The following is a 26661-nucleotide window of genomic DNA, read 5'->3' on the forward strand; positions in this document are numbered from 1 at the left end:
AGACAAGTTTTAGTTTTGATGAAAAAAATAAACTTATCAGTTGTGCTCAATGAATTCTTTTTCTGTAATGTAAAATTTTTTAACCTTGTAACAGTGCTGAGCAAATAATCTGGTATAGACATATTTTTCTGCCTTGTGTAGCATCATTTTTCAGTGGTTTATAGAAGAGCTCTGTGAACCCTAAAGCTTTATTGTCCAGGAGCTTGAAATATGCATGTGTACATACACATTATGGTACATAACAGTAGAAAAGTATAATATGCACTACAGATTTATTTATTTTTCCTAAAATAAAACTTGACTTGCAATATACTGAAAATTGCAGTATGAGGGTAAGTAGTCTTTACAACTATTTTTGGGGAGCTGAAAAAACTATTCATCTTGTTTCATTACATGAGTGTTTGAATTACAGTCTTTTATGGCAGGATGAACAAAGATAACAGCCAGTTTTGAAACAACAGTGGGAGACCAACTGATAGAATGATCTGATATATCTAAAAGGATAACATGTCAGTGAGATAGAGGAAAACCTGTGAAATGCTAAACCATTCACAGACAAAATCTAAATTTGAGTTCATATCAAAGTAGAAATGGGCTGCAAAAAGGTTGATTTTTATGGTTCTGATTAATATTAGATGAAGATATGTTTTGTAGTGACCTAGTTATATATTCTGGCAAGAAATACATAAACTAGAACCTACAAAATTTGTTTGATGGCAGATGTCAGAAAGATGGCAACTCTAACCTTCGATGCAAGAACCGTCCAAACAGTGTTATAAAGCATGCTTTTTGTGTGTGTGTGCATGTTTATCTTTTTAATTGGGTTAAATTAGTTCATTTGTTAATCTTGTCTCAAAGAAATGGAGCTTTTACCAGTACAGAATCTGTAAGATAAAGTATGTTGAATAAGAAACTGCTTTAAGTCTGTTAGCACAGTGTGATGCAGCTGCAACATTTGAAGGCAAGATTCAGAAAACAGGTACAAACCTTAATGTTCATTTTTATTAGTTTGCTCAGAACAACTTGTTACCCTGAACACTTAATTTTCTTTTTTTTTTCCTTCTAAATGTGGCTTAAGAGTCATTTTCTGAAATAGAGATTATGTTCACTTTTTGCCATGTAAAGGTTAATAATGCTCCTCCAGGATATGATGACCTGAATCTGAGTCAGGTCCTCAGGTCCTACCAATTTTGCTGTTGAAATTACACCATACTATAGCCCACAAAGATGGGCAAGACAGTAAGTGAGAGAGAATTTTACCCTATAAGTTAGCAGGTATTTTGTTTCTTTTGATTCAACTTTATGTGACTATTATTTGTCAATAAGTCAACAAGTTACTTTGAAGATTATGGTAAAAAGGTCATGAGGCAGAGGAGGCTCTACCTGAAACAAGGTGTGGGGAGCTGGGGGTTGGCCTTTTCTCACAGATAACTAGTTGTAGGACTAGAGGGAATGACCTGAAGTAGTGACAGGGGATGCTTAGGTTGGAAATGAGGAGACATTTCTTCTCAGAAAGAGTATTCAGGCATTGGAACGGGTTGCCTAGGGAAGTGGTGGCGTCATCATCCCTGGTGGTGTTCAAGGAAGGGTTGGACATGGTTTAGTGGGCGACGGGTTCTACCAGATGATCTTGAGGGTCTTTTCCAACCTTAATGATTCTGTGATTCTATGATTCTAGGTAGCTGCAGATATTTCATGTTTTAGTGGTTGTCATCCTGTAGTCTTCAAACAAACAAACAACAAAAAACAACAACAAAAATGAAAAACCAAAGCAAAATATTTTATGCATCAGAACAACCACTGTTTCTGAATGTCCTGACCTCTATCCCTCTATAAGAACTCTGTAATTTACAAACTCCATAATTCATTTGCTGAAACTTCTGGTCCAGTATGCTACTGAATTCTCATTTGGCTGATGTAGGTACTCTGGCTATAATCTCTGGCTATAGGGTTCCACCTATATTTCTTTTGAAGATCCCTGCATGTATGTGCTGTTCAACCACAGATATTAGTCCAGTAGTCTAAAAAGTGGAAGATAGTGCTAGACCACACAGTACTCCTGGGTAGCTAGTCAATAATACTTGCCGACTTTTACTAAAGTTACAGCCTCAGTCTTTATTTTTTCCACTAAGCAATGCTACCTATTGTAGAGCACATCATCCCTGATTGGATGCTTTATTCATGGAGAAATCACATTTATCTGAGCAAAATAATATAGCTGCACAGGCTTTGCTTGTCTTTCTATAATGTCCTGAAGAGTTTTAATCTAAGAGTTAATTTCTTCCATATTTTTTCTGTCAGCCTTTCTCATGGTACCTACTTGCCCTGGAATACAAAAGACCATCCTGGAGGGTTTTAAACACTTAGGATCACAAGTCATAGTCTTGTGTGCATAATAGATGTTTTGCTTATTGGGAACAGAATTTTGAACTGAAGAGCTAGTGCCAGTATGAGATTGTTTGTAATCCTTCCTTGCATTAAAATAGTACAGGCTTTTCTCTCTGAGGAAACCATTAAAATATTTGCAAACCACTAATCTCCTCAGGGATTTTCTGTTGTTTATCTAGGGCAAGTCTACAGGCTAGTGACTCTTCAATATTTCCTAATTGGAGGAAACGCTATCAAGATGAACTGGACAATGGTTGGGCAAGGAAAATAGTATACAATGTAGAAATGAATCACAAAAAAAATCAGTGTCACAAGTGAACCCACAGAGATTCTAGATTTGATGTTGTCATATGTTTATGATTCAAAAGTAAAACAAATACCAAAAACAAATAATAATAATAATAATAATAAAATGTATCTAAATTTGATGTGGGAGAACACATCTTCAGTTTCATAAAAAATCCCTCTTACTTGATTCATTTGGAAGTGGTTGAAATGGCTAATTACATTAATGGATATTGAAATATCAAAAGAAAATGACTGTGCCAATGTTGAACATTCATATTACATTTTAAGATGACTGAATGGAGAAAGTTTAAATCATCGGGTGATACTATTTTAAGTTTACTTAGGAATCGCTGATTTTAATTTCCAATTGAGATAATTGTTGGTAATTTATGAGGATGGACAACAGACATTAAAAATCTCAGGTAATCAAGGACTACATTCTTAAGGTATGTTTTCACTGAATCAAGTGTGTAATCTTCAAGAGAATTCACAAAAGAAAAACTAGACATATCAATATGCAGGAAGATGATTGTATTCATATTAAGATTGCTTAACATGACAATCTTCAACTTGAATTGAATAACTGAATCTCTTATTTGTTTATTTTTCTTTCACTTGCAGGAATGTACTTTAATTGTTTTGTTCTGCTGCTTTGTGGCACTCTATCACAGAGGCTATTTTGTTTCCATAAAACAATCTAAGTTTAAAATGGAATTCTACCTGGAAGTTAATAGAATTCACACAGATCACAGTTCAGTTTATGATGTTCCCTAAGACCTTCCCTATTAATAACTGGGCAAAACCAGTTGATATCAGACTCTCTTTTGGGTTTTACTCCTGTGTATAAAGTGCATTTATATACCAAATGCACAAAAAGACACCATTGGTAACTGCAACACAAAACACATGTAAGGGAGGGAAGATTGAGGGGAAGATTAAAAGACTGCTCTTAGCAACAGCCGTGATATATACACATAGCAATGCTAAGAATCAAATAATAAGGAACGTCTTACATTTTAAATGTGTTCCTTCTCAGGATCTGTAGAATGTTGCTGCATCCCTAACAATTTGTCATTATGTTCTTGGCTTAGGGAGACAGCTACAAGAATTAAAAAATACTTATTTCCCAAAAGATGCTTGTAGCATATGTTGGAGTTGTGAATATGGAGGATATTAGTACAATGGAGCATATGCTCCTGCAGGATTCATTATGGTCAACATTATGTGTATACTTTGACTGTATTCCTAGACAGTTAAAAAACAAACAAAAAAACAAACAAAAAACAACAGCAACAAAAACAACACTAATAAAACAACACCATATACACTAAAAAGTTTGAAATAACTATATCTAGAGACAATAGCAGAATGCAACAGAAGCCACCAGACCTCAAACCCACTGTATCATACCCTAGACACATGCTTGCCAAAACACATCTATCGGTATAAGAATTTTAAGTAGCATGAAAACCAGTGCAAAACTGTGAACTGAAATGGTTTCCCTTTTATTTCTACATCTCACTTTTTATCATTTCTAAGTTGGATTAGATATTATGCAAGTAAAAGTACTTTTACTTTTCAGTGTTTGCTTGTATAATACTAATGTGGTACTAATTTTTTCTGGGAGCTGCTCACATTATCCACCACAATAGGAAATATATTTTCTGTACCACATTTTGTAGTTAATAGGAATTTTATGCTATATTTGCTATGCTATCCATCTCTTTCACTTCCATCCTTCATCCATCTGTACTGTCCATAAAAAAAAAAAAAAATAATAAAAAAAAATTGTGATAGGTTTATTCTTTGAATATATATGCTGGTTTTATTTTCAAGAAAGTTTCTCTTTCATTTTTTTCATGAGTGGAACATGATGAAAATGCAAGTAAACTGTATCATGAAAAGTACATATGTTTAAAATTAAATGAGATAAAGCCACAGAAGCAATCAAATTGCATTTTTATGCTACCTCTTCACTGCACGAAAAAGTTAGGTTGCTGGAAAAATCCAAAAAGCTTGAAAACTTTAGCTTGCCTAATATGTACTGGGATTTCTGTAGGTGAGTCTTCAATATTTAGAGTGAGTTCAGTATTCCTAGTTAATGCATTTTTCATCAGAAAGTTCATGCTTTCCTGTCCTAAGACAGGAACATTTTGATTTCTGAAATCCACTGAGCCTTTCTCGGTAATAGGTACAAGGTACCATGCAGCAAGAATGCATGGTTATTAGGAATACTGCCCATACTCCTCAGTAACACCATTATTGTAGTGTTGATAATGTCCAAGTATACAATGCACTCTTATGCATTCCACATCTGTAGGCAGCAGTCTGAAAAAACCCAGGTGGTACCAAAAATCTATGGCCTTACAACAAAGAATATGAAAAAAAGTCAAATGAAACATGGAAGAACTCGTTTCACCTCTCTGAAACAGTATTGTAGCTGTAACCTTCCTATGTGCCATCACCTACCCTGATAACTCTAGATTTGCTTCTGTGGTCTATAAATAAGTAGGATGGCCATCCTTCTGTGATTAGAGCAGAGATACACTCCTAAGCCTGGCCATGATGGAATCAAAGAGAAAAAATAAAGATTCTAACCCTGAGGAGAAATTACAAAGATTGGGAGGATTTTATGTTGCCGTATTGAGAAAACTATGGATCAGATGGAGGAGCTTTCAGACTTTTAGTACAGCTTTCAGCTTTCAACTGATTTCACAAGTGATACTTTAACAAACAAACAAACAAACAAAAAAGATCAACAGATCAACCTTAAATACTGAAAGATAAATTCAGCCTACCTGCAATGCCAGGTTTCAAAAGTTTGATGTGGGTGTTTGGAACATGAACCATTCATGTTCTTCTGCTGCATTGCTCAGAAAAGAGGCCACTCGGGCCTCTTTCCACCATCTCCTTCTGAAAAATAAGATGTATTTTGTGTATTTTCAAGTGATCAGCAATCATACTTAAGCTGCATTAATTTTAAGGAGCATCAGGCATATGAAGCATTATTTCTATTGCAGATAAAATTTAAATATTACTTCATGCCTACTGAAAAAAAAAAAAAAAAGCGGAGAATGGTTGCACATTTCTCCCTATTAACATACATGACAAACATTGCCCACAGAAGCCACCTATGATTCAAGTACAAGTTACAGAGAAAAGTCAATTTTAAGAGGATTGCATGTGTTTTTAGGATTGCAGCAGTGAACTTCCCACTCTTTTAATGAGTCATAGCTAAAAAAATTTTACACATTTTTAGAAGATGTAAGAAATTGGTTTTCGATATGGAATTTAGGGCTAGCTGAAAGATGCTCCAGGTGATAAATCTTGAAAGGAAAGTATAAGCAAAATTATGCACTAGTGATTATACCTAGCAATGAAATATGCATAAAAAAATCAAGTGACAGTGAACTCATCTTGCATTCACAAGATGACTGCCCTTGATGAGCACAGTGAAACTATTTGCGGGCATTAGGAATGTGTTTACCTATGAGAGGTCTTATAGACCTAGCATAAGAAATGTAACTGCTGAATCAATTTTAGCATTTAAAATTTTGTGAAATCATTTATCTCTCTAGTAGAGCTCCTGGTGGTTATTTTATCACATAGCCTTTTTTTTCTTTTCTTTTTTTTTTTTTTTTTTTTTTCATGATAGTTAGCTCTGTCCAAAAGTAAAATATTGCTTCCTAGTCAGCACATCATTAGCTGCTGATTAGATACCTGAGGATTCCTTACACTTTTCATGTTCTTCTTTTTATAGTCTGATTTCTTTAGAAAATGAAGCTTATGCAGTCACTTTTTTTTTGACAGTTCTCTAATAGTAATGTTTTATGTCTATTGATCAGATTGAGTCAACTTTGAAAGAGAGCAATAGGAGTCTCAGAAATACCTAATCAGCAACTGGAAAAAATGGAGTACATAATCAGTATCTCACAGAGAGGAAAGGACAGTCACCATGTGCATGCTGGCATGTCATCTTTATTATACGTTTGGTCCAGTGACCATGTGCTCTGCCTGTTTTCTGGTGGTATGTTATGGGACACATGGGTTTACTGTCAAAGAGGAGAATATTTGGGGGCAAGGAAAGTAAAGGGGAAAGGCAAAGCTGGGAGATAAAAGACAAAAATCTGGGAGCTATCATCTCATTGGTTACTCACGGAGCAATCTATATACTTTTTTTTTAAATTACTGAACATCACCTAATGATTGTCATTTTCTCAATAAGTAAGTAGTGGAAGTTCATAAAAGAGAAAAGAGGAACAGGATCCTAAACTTCACTTTTTTTTCTGTAAAGGGAGGAGTACAGCTCAGATGTGGTGTAGGGTAGCATTCAGGATTTAAAAGAAAATTCTCTGAAACATCTAATCTTAATCCTTACACAAGCAGATATGTGGAATTTCATGTTAATTTCTGTCCAGTTATCTTAGGGCTCAATCAAGTTGGCTTTGATTAGCTGCTTCAAATTATTCATTAGCCAACAGACTAATCTACAGCATGCCAGGCTCCCTTCTCTGGCTTCTACATCTTCAATGGAGAAATGAAAGACCTACACAGACAGTTTGCTACTGAGGCACAGATTATTGTGAACTGTTTTGTTTTACTGTAACGACCTGAGTGCCTGGTGTGTAAAGAACTAAGTAGTAACATGGCTTAAATCCTCCTCCTGACTGTTTTGTATTAAATGAAGCTCAGCTATCTTAAATTTTATACAAAATCATCCAGTGTCAGGTTGAATACGGTGCTATTGTAATAGAACTTCATTATTTATAAAGTATCTGTGTTACTGTGGTTTTAATATGTTGTTTATGGCAGCATTGCTGTATAAGAACAGCTACAGTGGTACAATATTCTGTAGGCAAACTAAGTTATTAAGATTATTTCATGTTAACTTTACTAAGATTCAGCAAATGTGTGTGAAAATTATCTTGGGGTACTTGAGTTTTTTTTGGCGTGCTTTTCAGCTTAATTTATAAGGAATAGTGGGAAGCATTCAGGACATGTGAAGAGTTAGGTTCAGAGCTTCAGAGCTATATAAGGCAAAATTTTGTTCTAAAGTGTTGCAAATGATGGATGAGATGAGAGATATGCATGTGTGTTAGTACAGGATGAAGTTTTTGAATGTCTGAAATGATGCTAAAAAGATGACGCCTTCTCTGAAATGACGCTAAAAAGAATATTCATTTCACTGCAAGATGTTGGAAGAGATGAGGACTCTGAACAGATTAGAGGACTCCTGTACTGTCATCTTGTTGCCAGCTTTTTCAGGTAGTTAAAACATAGCCCGAAGTGTGCCCTCTATAAAAAAGCTTTATACTACTGAGTATCTTTATTACAAATAATATTAATGGAAAGCAAGCTGTGAAGGGAATAGGAATTTCTTTGTAGTATAGAAGAGGCAGTACTATTTCAAAGATATATGGAGAAAAATGTCTCAGTATGGGGAAAACTGGAAGTATTCTCAAGCTTGGATTAACTTTGGACTGAAGTTTCTTGTACTCTTTAGTTTCAGAAATAGATCAAAATTCCACGGTGACAGTGAATTGAGACTTCTCAGAATATACTTGAATTTTTCAGGTCTGAGGGCTTTTTTACCATCAATAAACCTTATTGTCTTCAAGTATTTCAATTCTGAGTTGGTTTAGTATCCTGTACCCTTAGCAAAGATCAGACTATTGTCTGTTAATGTCCTGGACCACTTACCTGGTCAGTCTTTTTAAATGATCTTCCATGGAGAATTCTTTTTCCCCAGCAAATTTATATTTTCTAATAAAAAACTATGTAGCTAAAAAACATGCAACCAAATCTGTTAGGAACAGCATTTTCCACTCAGCTTCATTCAAAGTGATTGCTATTCACGCAGTGTCCCTTGCATCAAAATGCTTACTACTATGTGCATTTTAAACTCTTCTGTGACGCTGAAGTGTGTTGAATAGTAAATAAAGCTAGTCTTCTTTTAAACAGTTCTAAGCATCCCACTTCGTAAATTCCACTTTATATAAATCAACACTATTTAATTTTTAAAGTTGTGATATATTCTATTTCTCCTAGGTGTATAAATCTTAGGTATATGGTGTATCTGCATTTCTTGCATAGTGGCAATATGAAAGATTTCATAGTGGAAATACAAAACATTTCATTATTACAGTACCAGAGATGCAAAGAAAATAACTGAACTGCATACCAAAGCTTTGTGTGTTAAGGAAGTTATGATCGACTAAGCAGTCATAACTGCTTTCTTGGGAAGGTGGGGGATGAACCCCAAAACAGCAAGCACAAAACCATTTTTTTCACCCTGCTGTTCTTTCATTTTAGTTATATCAGAAATGATAGTCATATTAGGAAAAGCAATCAAAGAGTTTTGGGAAAATACCTCTCTTTCTTTAAAATGTAGGGAAGAGCATAGTTGTCCTTTGCTCTTCCTTTTTACACAGAAGCTATGTGAAATACAATCCTTGAGAAGTAGTTGTCATTAACAGCTTCTTTTACCTCACATTTTATTTTCATTTATTGTTTTCCCTTCTTTAGAATTACATACATTGCTATATTTTTTGCACTTAAAACATTAGTATATGCCAGTATTACATACAACCATTCAGTTGTATAATAGCTTGGAATTAACTGTTTATAAAACAGTTGGATATTTATACTACTGTCTGCTTACAGGATTATTTGCCTAGTGATAAACAGGTGTTATCAGACTTATTCATAAAATACAATGGTTTAGACTCAAATTGTGCAGATGTACATGTTTGAAAGACTGTCAGCAGCATAAATAAAATCAACATTTTTAATGCTATTTCAATTGTTTTTGTGAGATGCTATATAAGATGAATTATGCATTATTTTATGCATACTTGCAATAATGTATTTTTAAGAATGGATTTTACTTTAGAGTAGATTTCATTTCATAGTTTTATTTAACACTTAATCATCCCAGCCTTTGGGCTGTGGGTACTCTATTCTTTTCCACTTCAGTTTAGGGATTATAGACTTTCTGTTTTCTTCTCATTTTGTCACGTCTTTAATATTTAGCTTCTCTCTCTCTCTCTTTTTTTTTTTTTGCATTGGTTGTTCAGGAAAGCTACATTTTCAATTAGATTGTTTCAGAATGGTTTGAAACCAATGGAAAAATAAGCAAAGAGTTTCTTTGGATAGCTGCTTATCTTCTAATGTTCCTCTTAATCTAGGGTGAATGTAGAAATGATAGTCTTTCCTCACATTCCACTCATTGTCACTATTTTTTTATTTTTTTTAAGTTCTGTAGTTGAAGGAATTCATCTTGCTCACAAAATTTCATAATCTCAAGAACCAATTTCTACTCCCATCTCCAAGTCTCTTAAGATTATTTTTTTCTACCTGAAGTAGAAACTCAGGCTATTCAAGGTGCAGAATTTAAACCTGACTGAATTAATGCAAAATTGGATTCCTTTCAAAAATATTAGGGAAGTTAGGACAGATAAGAAACATAACCATGCAAAATATGGCTCTTGTGAAGAAGCAATAAAAAACCATGCATCCATGCATTACTTTACATTACAAAATTGAATTTCCTCTCTTGGTACTGATGAGGATAAAGCCTGTAGACTTCTGTGTTTATTTTGTTTTGCGGTTGCCTTATTATTTAATTCCCTCATTTTCTTACAGTATTCTGAAGCCAAGTTATTTTCCTCATGATCACCGAGTGTTTTGCAGAGTTCAATAGCTGGAACTCCGACATACAAATTTCACATTACAATAGGCTAAAATATGGATGGTCTAGGCCTCAATTTTCTTCTTTCTTTATTTTAGTGTACATTAGAATGGTGCTTCGTATGAATAGGAGCATATTCTTACATATTCTTGAGAAAACATCTCAACTAAACTGGTATTGTAAGCAAGTCATGGTGAATGTGTACATTATCGGTGCATCATAAGACAGACATGCCTTTTTTCTAAATGAGTTGACTAGACTAAATAAACAGTATTAATCAGATGTTTTCCTAAGCTGATTTCTGTGTATTTCCCTAGATGTGAATTTAGGAGTCAAAATTACATGCTTAAGACGTTCCGGTGTCTTTATATCTTCCATCAAACTCAAGTTTAGTCATGTCAAATCAATTTTTAAAGCATTACACTGACTTTTTTTCAAGCTGATAGCTACCACGCAAGAAGCCTGAATTAAAGGGAAGGTTCTTATTCCCCCCCCAAAATCAGAATGAACATAAATATAAGGTAATCAGGGTGATCTTTAGACTGAGTTCAGAAGTGAGAAATAGGAAGAGGTGCTGATGTGAAATGTGCTGTTGTGAAATAGGAAGATGTGTTGATCATCAAATTCTAGGGACCAAATCGAAAATTTGGGGAAACGGTCATATTTTTTTATCTGTTCTTTTTTGCAGGGTGTTTTACCTTAAAGTCTGTTAGATATTGTTATGAAATTGCACAATACTTTTCAGTCAAAAGCATTAAGAAAATTCATTATAGGTTATTCTATTTATTAGAAAAACAATAATAACCAATAAGATTAGGGCTAGAAAAAATCAGTCTATCCACTAAAAACTTCTTTGTCAGTTGATTTGTTCTTTTTTACTTCCACAGGAACTTAGATCTCTCTGAGTGTTACATTTATATAAATCTGCTGTTCACCATGCATAATTCAGTCAGGAACATAGCTAACTCTGCTTTCGTATCAGCGTATATCCAATAATGTAAGAGGGTAGCTCCTCAATTATCTGTTCTGTACTGTAGATGACATATCCTTGACTTTTATAAACATAAACTTATAGGTTCATAATCATGCACACAGCATGATTCTCATTTTTACAACCCAAAGTTAAGCAAATTATAAATGAATAAGAGGAATAGTCCATTTGCATGAAAAAACAAACAAACAAACAACAAAAAACTCAAAACAAACAAAACCCAACAACTAAGGACAACCAAACCGAACAAAACTCAGACCCTGAAAGCCTGCCAAGTTTAGTCATTAGCACTTGGTATAATTTCTGTGTTAGCTGCAGGAATCAGATGGTATCAACACAACTTCAGATGGTGGATTTAACACTTTGCTCAATAATTTTGAATATTCTGATCTCACGGCTTTGTTCTTTGCATGCACTTTGAATATTCTGCATAACAATATAAATGCAATTTTCTTTTATTTGCAATAGTTCTATAAAAGCCTAAGCACAAAGACATAACTTTTTTTTTTTTTTTTCTGTAAACAGGCACATGTGTTGAGCTTATGCATGCAACAAATAGAAAGCCAGACTGTGTTGAGAGTGCCACTGTATCTGTTAACAGTAGTCCTGTTTAATATTATATCATTAAACAGTTGAAAGCAATAGTCTTTGTGTCTGCTCATTAATGGTTAGCTCGCTAACAAAAAACAACATGAATATGTTCATCTTTTCATCAGGAAAACATGTAAAAATTTAAGACTTTAAAAATTAGCATGACTCATTTTCAAATAATATCAAATGTTTTTACCTGGGAAAAACTTACTGGAAGATTTCTTTTTTTCTCCAGAAGTTGTTTTTACACTTCTTTTAGTTTGGTTTTGTTTAATGATTTTTAACGAGAGAGTGAATGCAGGAAAGAGAGAATATTAATTTTACAAGGTCTCAAGCTGTTGATGTTATCGAATGTCTGATTCAGTTTCAAGATCAAAACAAGATCAGCACAGAAAAACTGGAAAAGAAGAGGCAATCAAAGACAGAAAATGCAGCTTCTGTCTCTGGGGAGGTTTCATTTGTACCTGGTTGCTACAGAAACACAAAACACGAACATGACCTAATCTCATACCAGGCAAACTCCTACAGTTGTCGGGGGTTGTTTAGGATAATGCTTTAGATCACAGACTCATAGCAGTGCTCACAGTATGTGGAATTGTCCAGAGCAAACTAAACAATCTCTTTCTAGATGATGGTAAGAGATTATCTTCAAGGAGAAGTAAAAAAGCAAACCAGAACAAAGTCATTATAGACAAAGAAGTCGTTAATTATTTAATGTTAATACATTAGGTAATGAAAACTGCCTCCTCAATGCTGTTCCTTGAGTTAGGAAGGACGTCAGACTCCTGATGGAGATTAAGATACTCCATAGTTACGAGTGGTCCCATCACCCTGGCATTCATCAGTTCAGTTGAAGGTCTCTGTGCAAATGTGATAAGTGCTATAGCCCTTGTCTGAGTACTGTTTTGCAGTTTATATAGAATATGAGCATGTTCTTTGAGTTTAGATGTTGGGACAGAATCACTGCAAAGGCTGGAATAGCAGCAAGATTTGAATTACTTCTGTAGCAGTCCTACTTTAGGTTGTATTGTGTGGAGCATTAGAATAATTTATTTCTCAAAGAAGAAAGCTTTCCAATTCTTGTTTTCAGGGCAAAATATGAGCTCGTGAAAATAGGATGTACTGGGGAAATGTGTCAGAATTTTTGCTGTGATGTTGTTGACTCCAAAATAAACTTCTGGCCAGTATCAAAGGGAGAAAATTAGTCACTTCACAGTAGCTTGCTAACAGCAGTTGAAAATGCAGGGAAGTCAAAGTCAGATTCATTATTTGATCAAAGATTTCTGCATTTTACATACCCATCAAATGAGTATTACAGTACTGACAACTTCAACAAATAAAAATCATGAGATTATACCCCAAATCTAGCTTCTAAAAGAATAAATTGATTTTATTCATATTTTAATTTCCCAATGCTTCTCTTACAAAGTGGATTTGATCGATTTTTTTTAAACGTTCTATGTTATATGTGTTATCCATTGTATTATTATGGAGAACTGTATTTATGGTTACGTGTTCTTTATACTACCGTACACAACTTCAGAAGATTTTTTTTTTTTAAATATCTAGAATATAGCTAACATTTTAGGTTATCTAAATATGTCTGTCAGACTTTATCTGCACAGTACCTGTGCATCAATGATATTAAAGAGTTCTGCAGGTACTATAGAAAGAAATTTTGTACTTCGGAGTAGTAAACTGATGCTTGTCAATTATGAGTGAGTCAAGCCACAAGGCAAGCACTTTGCAGTTTCAGCCGGTATCACCGTCTTGAAAATATTCAGTGGATGTTTTACTGTAGTGTACAGGTAATAAATTATGGAGAGTTTTCCCCCCATGTGTCTCTGAAAATCAGCTTGACTTGATTGAGGTGTAGCATCAAGAGAACTTCGATAATTTTTATTTGCAGAGTTAATCTGTGATGTTCCTGTGAAGGACTCTTATGGTTAAGACAGTTGTTCTCCAGATACATTCCCTCAAGAAGGGAGGGACAAGATGTAAAACATGATTCTTGTGGGGTGAGAAGAGGGAGGAAGATGAAACTTGAGATAAATGCTTGCATAACATATATACTTAGACAAAGCACTTCACTCTGATACAGTTATGTTGAAAAAATAAGCAATACATTTGTGAATATTCTTTACACCAATTATCAAATTCAGGTAGAAAATTTAGAATAAATGTAAAGGAAAATATTTTTTTTTTCCTAGATGATAAGTTTTCCAATTATTATTTGTGAATCTGCATATGAGATTCAGAGAGCTTTACACATAAATGATGGATCATTTTGCTGTTTTCTAGATGTTGTAATGCTAAGAGAATTCTGTGAAAATCCTTTCTGAACCCATATGTAGTAATACTAATGAAACTGCTGTTTACCTTTGGTTGGGCATTGAAGAAATGATGTGATTAAATTCTGTACAAAAAAAAAAAAAAAGGATGTATTTAAGCGCACATTTAAAGGCAAATTTCACTAACCAACATGATTGGAAGTACACTGGCATATCCCAATTCATCAGAAATAACTGTGGCAGTTTATGGATTAAGCTACCTAATATTATATATATTGGCTTTTGGAAAACTTCAGTAAGTTAGCTGGGTCATTCAAGTAATTTTAAACTAATTAGTCAAGTTGCACAGCTCTCAGATTTCTTTGCCAGTTTTCAAACTGTTGTAAATTGAAAGATCAGCTGGTGGCCCTTAAGCACAGAGAAAATATATTCTGTAAAATATATTCTGCATTATAATTTTAGTCAATGAACTAAACGCTGTGAGGAAAACAATTGTAAGAATTTAGTTACAAAGACATTGCAACTTAAAAAGTATTTGCACTGAGATGCTTATATCAATTTAGAGATGTCAAGTATAAACAAGGTATGTTGACCTGTAATAATTTTCAATTCAGTGTAATACAAAATAAATCTAGTATCCTTGGTTCTTGTTGCCCTAAATGCTTTTTCCCTCAACAGTGTTTATTTCTCCATTTATAAAAAGCGTATTTATGTCTGTGTGTCACATTTCATAAATTTCTTGAAATCACTAAAGAAAGCATTATGTATAACGTATTATTTAACTTTATTAATGTGTGTCAGAATTAGCTTTCCTTTTGGAAATTACATGTAAAAAGAATATAACTGGATTTTCATTATATTAGAAAACTTTCAGCACTTTACTAGCTAAAAGATTGAAAGAATTGACAGTGATTCAATGTCTGAGTTTACCATAATTTACAGGTTAACCTTTCTCCATTTTACAGTGGGATGAAATGCAGCAACCGAAGTGGAAGTGCAGCAGTTATAAATCATTATTGATGTTCCTGTAGCCAGTACTTCCTTGAATAGTAGCTTAAAATGATAGTCTGCTCTTTATGGTTTTCTACAATTAATTCTGTAGCTTGTATTTCTGAAATGCTTAATGATTCTATTACTGTAGCCCTAAAATAATTCATGTGTAGCAATGCTAGAAGGTTTTGTCAATTTTTAATATTATTATATAAAAAAAGTAATTTTTCTATTTCCGGAATATATTCAATTTGTCACTAGTTGGAAGTTATATCAACTGTTACAAGAAGCATGACAGTTGGAATATCTAACTGGAACTTTTATTTCTATTGAAAGCTAAATGCTTTCTCGTTCATAAAGAGGTATGTGCATTTTCTTGTAAGTTTTGATATTCCACGATGTAGGAGAAAGGAACTCTCTGTATTTTTAGTTTAACTTGCTTTGACATATTACTAGAAGACCTAAAAGAGTAAAACATGGTTCTGTAACGAACTATTTCTGCAATGAACACCAGACTTAAAAAAGTTAAACTGTCTTACAATGGTTTAGCAGTAAAACCAGATTATTATTATTTTTTTAATAATTAATTTTATTTTATATTTAGGAATTATGGTATAACTATATCATTACTTTAAGTGTGTAATTAGAAAATATGTATTAGTCACATTGCTTAAATAAGTCATCCCACTGTTGCATTATATTTTGTTAGTGGAAGAAATTGCTTTTTTCTTCTGTGCACTGTCCGATTTGAATGGACAGCTCTCTTTTATTTAGCAGGTAATTTTAAATATTAAGTAGTGTAAAGATGCATATATAGATACAGAAATAGTTTTAAGTAGAGTGTTTATGTGGGATATTGCTTTTATAATTTCTTTAAAAAGGAATATTTTCATATAGTTATGTCAGTATTATTTTTAATACTTCTTCATATATTTTTTGTTTTCATGGAGCAATAGTCTCTCCATCTAGAGAGCTGGGAAAGCATTTTACTATTCCACTTTAGTACAGTTATTTATTTATTTATTTATTTATTTATTTTGGTAAATGTAGATACTTGAGTTCCCTCTAACTCCTTCAGAAACAAAAACAAAACTTTTGCTGATTATATATGAATATGTAGAGGAGAATAGGATCAACCCTGCTCAGAAAAAAAGGGGAGTACACAAACTTCATTTTGATATGCATAACTTCCTAAGTTACTTAAAAAAGCAGAATTGTCAAGCTTACTTGACAGAATGTTCAAGCTTACTTGATATGATGATTTTCGTTTAATAAACTCCAGAGACAAATGGTATTGCTTCACCATGTATATGTCTATTCTTAGTAAAGACATTCTTTTTGAGACTCATTTTTGTTGTTTCCAAAACTTCATTTTCAGATACTGTATGCCATTTGGAAAGATATTTGCATTTGTAGGTTTTCCTCGGTTTTTCTGAAGTCCAGTGTTACGTGGGTCATTGGTGTCAAAGTTTGTTAGCTGAGTTATGTCTTCATGAGATAAAATTAAACAGTAGATCCAGTCTTCTGTGTAACTCTGAAGTTATTTGTTCTTGCTCCTGTCAGGAAGAGGGCACAAAGAAACAGCGTCCTTTGCTGAACAATGTACAGCAATATTTTTTCCTGATGTATTTGTCCTAATCTGTTGCTAGAAATACTTAATGACTAGAAATACATCCTAGCAGCCAAAATTTAATGTGTCCTTTGCATTTACCCTTATACGGTATGTTGAGAAAATTATTTATTTATTTATTTATTTTATACAGTAAAAGAAAACCAATACAGTAATTCACAGACAGATGTTGTTTTGCATATCCTGAAAGTAACTGCTAAAGATTAATGGAAAATACTGATTATCTACTGCCCTGATTGTCTTTGTTGGGATTTTCAAATCTTGCATAATGCTATCAGGAATAATTTCCAAGTGCTTCTTAAATGATGAGCAGTTCCATAAATGAATAATAATTTTCAGTGTAACAGCTTCAAGCTCATATCTACTTTTCAGTGATAGATGTTAGTCTTCTGCAGAAATCTGCAGACATTTTGAAATAGAACTCTATACTTCTGATACTGATAGTTGATACTGATGCAGATGAAATTTTAAAAAAGATCTTGCCTACTCTGTGTCTAATGCAAAGATGGATGGACACAGTCTACAAACTGAGATACAAGTATGCAATGTTTTGCTGGTTTTTTTTCGTTTCTTTTTCCGAAGGGCTTGTAGAATCATAGTCCACCTTTAATAACCGTTACACTGTTAAATTAATGTTTATGTTTCACACAGGAAAAAAAGAGACTATATTAGTCTCATTACTTTTGTCAGAAAAAAGAATTAGAAATTCTGTATACAAAATTATTCTCATATTCTTCTATATTCTAAATACCAGTTTACTAGGAGGAAATGGTTTTAATCACAAACTGAAAATGTTTGACATTTCCATTTTAGGTTTCCCTGAACAGCAATGATCCTGCTCTTGAACCATATGATTTCAATACAGCTCAGTCTCTATGCTGCCTTTTCTAGTAGAGATCCCTGAGGAAGGTAGCAGAAAGTTATCAAGCTCTGTACTGAAGGGAAGGTTTTATAGTTAAAAAAAAAAAAAAAAAAAAAAAAAAAACATTAATGTCATACATAGGAATTGTGTAATATCTGCAGTATGGTATACTAGTTTGTGCTGTGGATAGTTGAAGGGTCTCTTTGGTGCTAGCTACCTAATCAGAGGATAAGTTAAATTTTCTGTTTATAATGTTATTTGATATATAAGCATATTTAATCATAGGGAAAGCCTATGGGGGAAACAGTAGTCGTTTGAGTACATACTGTTAACTGAAAATCGTCAAATCTACTCTTCATGTGAAAAGTTACCATAAAGGAAGAGTTAATGTTGCTGTGTGGTACAATAGTTTTAACTTTAGCTTTTGAACCCAAATCTTAACAGCTTTTCCATTTTTTAACTAAGCCCTCAGTAAAAGGGAAATTCCAGTCAATTTAACTGAGAGTTTTGTTTATTTTGATCATTTCTCCTAAGCTGATTTATTATTATTATTATTAATAATATATATATATATTTTTATAACAAGTGATCATGACTTAGACTGTTTTGTCTGGATTAAGCTAAGCCTTTGTGATTCTCAACAGGCCGTATTTCAAATAGCTGTCGAAATGTGTGAAGGCTTGTTCGTGCGGTGACCTTCTCAGGTCACCTGCGGTAGCTGCGATGCCCCCATTTCCTGCTTCTGTGCGGCTGGCAGAGCCAAGGGCTCTGTAACATAGCGGTCACTGGTCAATTATAAGGAGGATGATCAGGGAAGGGGATTTTTACGAGGCTTATTATGTTGCAAGGAGTTTGTCTCCTTTCGCAACACTTTCATACTGGGTTCCCTCAAGCAAGTGAACATCCAGGACCATAATTTCACCTGAGGGAACCCACATACCCCTGTGCTCTGAGGTTGCACATAAAGACCCTGCTGTCTGGGCCCTGAGCACAAGGCTGGAGCATGGCCATGCAGCCCTCAGTTGGCAAAACAGGCTTTGGTTCAGGGAGAAATGGGAACTGGGCACTGCTCTGGAGAAAAGGCTGGGGATGGTGCCTGCAGCTGCTGGTGGTGAGGGGCAGGAGCCAGAGGGCTGCGTGGCTGCAGGCTGCTTGGTACCAGGGCCAGGAGGTGGCCACATACGGCAGCAGCTGACAGGGATAGGGAGGAGTAGGTGGAGACTGAGCCTCAGAAAGGTGGGAAATGTTCCCATCTACCATGTAGATGGAAGCTGTTTTATGTTTTTGTGTTGGTTGGAGTTGCGTTTTCACTTTTTTTTCTTTTTGGCCAGGCTGGATGTGGCTCTGGGCAGCATGCTCTAGTGGTTGGCAACCCTGCGCTGAGCAGGTGGGTTGAAACTGGGTGATCTTTAAGGTCCTTATCCACCCAGGCCATTCTATGTTTTTATTTATTTATTTATTTATTATTATTTATTTTCACATGGTGTTTTGTGCCGTCTTCTCTTTGGTTCAAGCTGGGGAAGTATAGTTTTATTTTTTCTGCTTTCTGGGAATGCTAAATCCTGTAAAGTTTGCTCAAGAGAGTTGCAAAGTGATGGTAAGTGACGAGGTTTCAGATGGGCAAAGTTGCCAAGCTGACTGTTTCTGACCAACAGTTAAATATTTTTAGGGAGGTTAAGTATTTCAGGTTAATACCAGGGTACGCAACACTTAGAAATCTTCTTGATCTTATAGTTTTTGTTGTTGTTGTTTGTTTGTTTGTTTCTCCTTATACTCACTGTTGTTTTCTATATTTATTCATTTATACACATATTTATAAGTGTGGGGTTTTCTCCCGGTTTGGTCCTCATTTGTCTTTGTAGGAGAATAAGAAGGTCACTTTATTTGAATACTCAAGGCAATCGTTATCCCAAGAATTTGGCATGACTTTCAAAGAAAAAAATCCACGTGCAGCCATGGAGGCTTTGTCTCTATCTGTTCAGTCAGTCCCAACCAGTAAATGTTGAGCATACCAGAATATTTCAGTCAGAGAGCAAGAAGGTGCACGTCCCCACAGTACTTCCAGTCTTAAAAGGGGTGGTCTTTGGGTGGTGGGATGGGGGGATACACAGGGACAAATGGAACACAGGACGGGACTCAGCCAAAAATTGATTGTAGGCACAGGCAAAGTGAATTGTTGCATAAAGTACTCTCTAGCTTAGTTGCTGCAGAGGGAAACCCATGGCCCAGAAAGCTATTGGCCAGCTAAGTGTGCGGTTTACTGTTGCTCCTACAGGTGGGAGCAGGACTTCGAGAAGTGAGAACTCAAAAGTGGCTGCAGCTGAGGGCAAGGGGCTTGCCGTTACCCTTCAGGGCTGTGCTGCTTGCTTTTTAAAATGTATTTTATCATTCCTTCCCCTCTCTATCTTTAAAGCACTGGTGCTACCACCATATAAGCCTTTTTTTTTTTTTTTTTTGTCCTTCTCTCTCTCTGATAAACTGTGAAGAGATCCATTGCTTTCAGTAATAGCTAAGGCTGGCGAGGCTCCTTTGCCACCACAGGTAAAGTGCTGCTCTCTGTAGCAGTTACTTGTCTGACCAGTACATTGTGTAAGTCAGAGAGAGCTGCAGGCTGTTGTTTTCCCTGTTGCCCAGTAGGGTAGTTGTAGAAAACACAGTGAGGAAAGAAGAGGAGGGGAAACAACACAACACAAAAAAAAAAAAAAAAAAAAAAAAAGGAAGCTATGGGAAAATTTTGCAACAAAATTAGACTTACTTCTGTGAATGTATATAGTCATTTAAAAATAGAGATTTTAAGTTTCTTTGCTTACTTCTGCTCTGTGTGAAAGGCTTGATATTGGTATTCAAAGTAGAAGTTATTGAAAGGAATGCCCAAGAAGGAATTGCTTGGGATATCTGTTACGAGAAGCTCTTTCTGGTGTCAAAATAGGATAGATTTTTGTTTGTTTGTTTGTTTGTTTTGTTTTGTATTTTTTGAGAGCCCTGCTGCACAAATATTTTGGTATCCTAAACCACTTAGTAGAAAATATTTAAGTAAAACTTTAAGTAAACTGTTGTTTATCTCTGTAACTGTTGTCTTGAACTCTGTGTTTTAAATTCTACTTTGTGTTTTAAAACTGTTCCTCATGTTTTATCCATTACTTTTCATAACTGTATACTTGCAGGCATTTTGCTGTGGTTAATTTGAGTGAGGTAGCATACTCTTGTATGTATATATTGGTAATCTTTAAAAGTTCTTTTAGCTGCTGTCTCATTACCATAACTTTACAAGGTTATGCCTTAACAGTATGAATCTAAGTCCCATTTATATTTGTGTGCTGTTGAACTCCTTACTGAAAAGATCTTAATATGATTTTGTCCACAAAGCCTCTTGTGGACAGTCTTTCACCATTATGAATGGGAGACAGTTTCAAGAGGCATTTCTCTGTTTTATTTGTAATTATTGTATTCAAACTCTCCCTCTGACTGTGTTTGAATTGCTACTATAACCATTGTCCTCGTGGTGAAAGATAAGTGTAATTTTATGATTATACTGTCTTCTATGAGAATTTTTTTCCCTCGTCATACTTGTGACATGACAAATCTTACTCCTTTCTCTTCTACAAAATTTAATTATACAAATAAGTGGTTCTTTGTTTCTGTTAAGAGGAATGAGCTTTGCACTATGGGCTATTGTACCCTGGGTTTTTTATTCTCAACTTTACTCTCCTGCAGTCAGGAAAAAGGTAGTGTTTAAGTAATTTTTCTCAACAGTTTCTTGCTATGGTTTCCCCTTCTTCATGTGACCTTCTTCTGTCTCTTCTGCTACAGAAAGACAAAGAACTTCAGAATGTATTGGACAACTAATTGAGTTTTTATTTTTCTTCCCATGCTTAAACTTAAGCCTCTAGACAATTAAAAAAAAATCAAATGTGAAGAGACGAGTAATTCCTTATAAGTAGAAATGCAAGAGAGATCTCTAAATTTAATCTTTCTTTGATTAAAAAGGATGGATTATTTTTCAGGCTCAGTCTCATAATCTGTAAAATCTTTGTTATCGAGGGTGATTTTTTGGAGCTTCAGGGGATATCTTTGCTTCTACTTTTATGAGCCTTATTTTGTTAAGTAGTTCATAATATGAAAGATTATTTACATTGAAGCTGCCCTGTAATTGTTAAGAATAAGTCTGTTGCAAGATAAAAAGTGAGTAAGTGTGGAACATAAACCTATATTTTTGTTACTTTAAGGATTTGGAAGAAATGCTTATGTGTTTGTGCATATTTTGTAGAAGACGTGCGTTAGTTTAAGATTAATTTGCATGCAAATCTATGAACATGACCAGAAGTGATATTTCTCTCCACATCCACCTTGAGGTGACCGTGTTCTGGAGGTTCTGTATCTTCAGAAAAAGGTATAAGATGCAAATTGCTAGTAGTGTGTCCAAAAGCTTGACTAAGATAGTCAGAGTTTGGAATGCAGACAGCTTTAACAGCTGACTGCTAAATTGTATTGCCTGTTAAAACATTTTTTTTCCTTTCTTTCCTCGTAAAATCAGAGAACTGTGTGTGTGTTTTCTTTGGTGTTTTTTTTCTTTCTTTTTTTTTTTTTTTTCTCTGAGTGTTAGGTCTGACTTGGGTAGGGTGATAAAGAATAAAAGTGCTGTGTTATGGCACTTTAATACCATGTTTAGAGAATACTTTGGTAATTGCCCCAATCTCTCTTTATTTTATTAGTTAGCTATATAGGGGAATTTTATTACCACAGGCTTTATACTTACATTATATGTAAGTATCATTACTTACAAATTATTGACAATCTTCATTTACTCTGAGATTCCCTCTTTTTTTCTTTAAATTTTGTTCCTACACAAAATGTTCCCGATCAAAATCAAAAACACAAAATTACTGAAGAAGTTTGTATTCCAGGAGTGTTGGATAATGAGTAATGCAAATTTAGTGTCTTGTTCAGTCAGTACACTTACAAGCTGTTCTTGCTAGAAATATTAAAATTTGTCTAAGAACTGCTGCTGAAGTACTTCATTTTTTTTATTATTTTTCAAAAAAGTCTAGATATTTAAAAAATATATGAGCAGATACAGTTCATGCTGAGGTCATGTTCAGTGTTATTGCCCTATTAGTGTTAATAGTAGGCGGCGATCAGTCTCCCTACTGCTGCTCTACCTCCAGCCTTCCCCCCTTCATTCCCCACCTCATCTCTTCCAGTATATTCCTGTTTCGAGTGAAACTTTAGGCTATTTCTGAGTACTTACCAAGACTGTAATCCTGATGTTCCATAGGCCTTTCATAGGTGATATGATGAAAAATAAAGCTGTAGAGTTGGTATGGTTATTGACAAAATCCTCTTAAATAAAAAGGTGGGGGGACAGATGGACTGTTGACCCCAGAAATCAGTGTCAGTTATTCATATTCAAGGAATTGACTTATTGTCTCCCAAACTAGCTGCCACTTTGTTTTAAATGTCATGTAGAGAATGCTGTAAGTTATGATAGAAGCCATGAATACAAACTATTGTTGAGAGGAGAGTCTGTGTTTGGCATCGAGGACTCAAGATACAAAATCCCTTTGTGCCTTCCAACCTCAGGCCAACTAGAGAACGGGGTGATTCACATGCTCATGAATTTCTGAAGTCTCCAAGTATGATGCTTCTCTAAACTGATTCATCAGAAGAAAAGTGGATATTCTTGCCAGGGTTTTACATACTAAAGCACTTACTTAATTCCCAGATATGAATAAGACAAATGTGGTCTGAAACTTGATCAGTTCTTGGTTCTGTTCCTTCAGTTGGAAATATGTATGAGGAATGCTAAGTGACAGCTTGAAGCTTTATTTATGATGACTTGCCTTAAAAGAGAAGTCAAAAACATTTTGCTTTCTCCGATTCTTAAAATAAAAATCATTTTCCTTTTATTTGTTCTTTTCTTTTATGTTTGTCTAGAGTTTAATCAAAAAAAAACAAAAACATTGTGACTGCTTTGGCTGCCTTAGGTGTAATATATTTTTAATGATATTTCTTCAAATGTGGCTTTTTAAACTTATGGCTATGATAATTTAAATGCTTCCTGACTTGCAGAGTAAGTATTTGCAAATTGAACAAGGGACATTTTGTTTTCCATAGTACTGTAGACGCTCTGTGAATGCATAGATATTACACTCTGTCAGGTGAAAATGCAGAGTATGCTAACTTTGCTGTATTGGTACATACTTTCCTATAATCACGTTGTGCTATTTGTCAAATGTGGACTCCTCTATTGTCACATAAGCAATTCCAATTAAATTGCTGAAAAAAGATTAGCATTCATGGGCAGATCACTTGTCCTCTTGATTTACTTGTTCTCTGTCTCTCTTAATATTGAATATGCTGGGATGCTTATCTTCTGCACTAAATTGTATGTCCAAATATAAGAACCTAAATTCATCTTGGACTAGTTTACTGTCTAAATCTAAATGCTTGGATGGAAGAACAGCCTTCAGAAAAACCCGGTGTTTTTGTGACGTGTCTGTCCTGTGAATGGGTTGGAAGGTGTGCAAGTTCATAAATAAAAAATAACACAGAACAGCACTTGTTAACATTCAGTAATAACTGAACTGAAGGTAAAAACTATGTCTGGAGAATGAACACTACCTGTGTCGATGTCAGTTGGAATTTTACAATTGACTTCAATAGGAGTTGTGTATGCAATGATACATGTACATGTAAATACATGAGTTGTTTTGGATTAGTTAATGGTGTATGGTAGTTAACGGAGACATTTATAGAACTTTTCATTAGGGCAGAAAACTTGCTTATTTATTGATATGATTGGTATATGCTAAACATATACCAATATTACTATCAATTTATATTACGAAAATCATTTTCCCTCATTTGAAAGTAGCTGTTTTTCATTCAGACATCATATTCAATTATAGTACTAAAACAAAGTCCCAAGTGAAGTCTCAAATCAGTTTTTACTTTCACAACAATATACAGCTCTGTACGTTGTACCACACACCTCAATAATTTAGAGCAGTTGTCAGTTTGAGAACTTTATCTTCCACTTCAGAAAGCAGAAACAATAACGATTTATGGGCTTCAGCCTCAAACTGCAGCAGTTCTATCACTCCAAAGTCCTATAATTCTGCGGTGTGTGTACATGATCAGTACTGTGAAGTATGCTTGGATATCGTAAGACTTAACTTTATTTGATGTTAGCAGTAGGAGAAAGAAATTGGATTTAAATTAGTTTTTATTAATTAATCTCTGTTGCCTCTTTATATTTATGACGTGTTGGTACAAGGAGTAATATTTTCAAAAATTGATTGGAAATTTAAAATTTTTGATTAAGTTTGCACATTTCAAGTCTGTTTGGTGCTTTTCAAAGTTATGCTCACCAATACCAGCCTGGCCTAAACTGTTTCATACGTGTGTATGAAAATGGCTATCATATAGTTAGATAAAGTATGTCTGAGGTGAGTGAGTATAAAGTCTTCTCAGCGTTGTGCTCAGATTGTTGTAAAACAATATAGCAAAAGGATTTGTCATATCAAAGCCAACTTTCATGGCTGCATGCTTTTTGTACTGTATTGGTCTGTGGAAAAAAAAGGGGGATCTTTGCTGTACAAGAAATGAAAGAACCAATGCACTTTTGTCTTGGTTGTAATAATCTCATATGCTTAAGCAGAAAAAGTGGTGAGAATTGACTTCTGCCACTGAAGTGAAGAACATAGATTCTCAGTGGTTAGGAGAATGTGTGCCAAGCTGGAGTATTTACTCATTTAGCTCATTAGCTCTTCACTAAAGAAAATAAATCTAAAACTACTAAATTATGCATTGCCATTTGTTTGTTCATATTTTTTTCTATGGGGCAGCCAAGTACTTTTCAACTCGGCTATGAGAATGGGGAAGGAATCACAAGGAGTGAGATTACAAGGAGTATATGGTATTTGTGGATTGATTTTAGGAGTTGTTGATTTGATTAGGAGTGTACAGCAAGAGAATAAAATGAGGTAACTGTGAAGGGCTGTGTCTAGTCCCACATTTGGTGATATTTTAGTATTTTATACTTATTTGATGATAAAATTATGGTCTCAGGCTTCCTGCATGATCGAGGCATTAGTAACTGCAAGTGAGAATTTCATTTTATTTTTTCATTGTACCTGCCCTTCTTGTTATTAGATGACGCTTTTAATTACGGTTAATTGAACACATGACAATGACTAAAAGTATAGTTGTAAAAAAAAAAAAAAAGTTCCCACTTCCATTATATAAGACAAATACCTTACTGGATCTTGCATGCAATTAAAATATACAGATTCTATGTAGCTTTGAAATATTAGTTACATTTTTTTGTATTTGCCAATGACCTAAAGCAGGCCATTAATTACGAGAAAATGAATAATTTTCTAATTCATTCTGGAAGTGCTAACTTCACAAATCCAAAATGCAGTTTTGTATGGTCACTGTATCAGTGATACCAGCTTCTTGAAAAAAAGTAGTACCAGAATGGAAAATTACTGCTGACAGACTTGATGGTCACAGTGCACTTAAAAAGCACTGTCTCTTTGCTTTGCTGATATTGTTATTTCTTCTTACATTGCAGTGATGCATTGTCACTGGCCCTCCAGTACTGTTAAATTACCTGCATTCATATGACTTTTTTATTTAAGTAAATCTTGCGCTATTAGGAATCCTCTGTAGCTAGAGGAGAGGTTTTGCTAGACTTTTCGTTAATAATAATGACTTGTCTTATTTCGCTTCCACTCACATCTGTGCATCTATGCATGTTTTTTTTTTTTACCTGTGTGTGTGTCTGTGTGTGGTGTTTATTTATTTATGTCTTCCCCCTGCTTCTGTGTTTTGTTGTTGTTGTTGTTTTGTTTGTTTGTTTTTGTTGCTTTCTGTCTTACACTCATATGTAAATGTACCGAAGAGTATATGCTGAATTCCACTAATAATTATTCT

The 26661-nt window shown here is 34.5% G+C and overlaps 1 protein-coding gene and 1 long non-coding RNA gene across 3 annotated transcripts in view; one reads left to right on the forward strand and one right to left on the reverse strand.

Annotated features, from left to right (window-relative positions):
* Positions 1–23243, reverse strand: LOC116489264. The gene is made up of 3 exons (XR_004253256.1): positions 22970–23243; positions 5475–5589; positions 1–1722 (listed from the first exon to the last, which is right to left on the reverse strand). It is a non-coding gene; the product is annotated as an uncharacterized LOC116489264 (long non-coding RNA).
* The window catches only part of FSTL5 (follistatin like 5), a 318901-nt gene that overhangs the window by 94917 nt on the left and 197323 nt on the right, over positions 1–26661 (forward strand). The gene's annotated exons all lie outside the window — the stretch shown is intronic.

The sequence above is a fragment of the Aythya fuligula genome, chromosome 4 (assembly GCF_009819795.1).
Source record: "Aythya fuligula isolate bAytFul2 chromosome 4, bAytFul2.pri, whole genome shotgun sequence".
In the NCBI taxonomy this organism is placed as follows: domain Eukaryota; kingdom Metazoa; phylum Chordata; class Aves; order Anseriformes; family Anatidae; genus Aythya; species Aythya fuligula.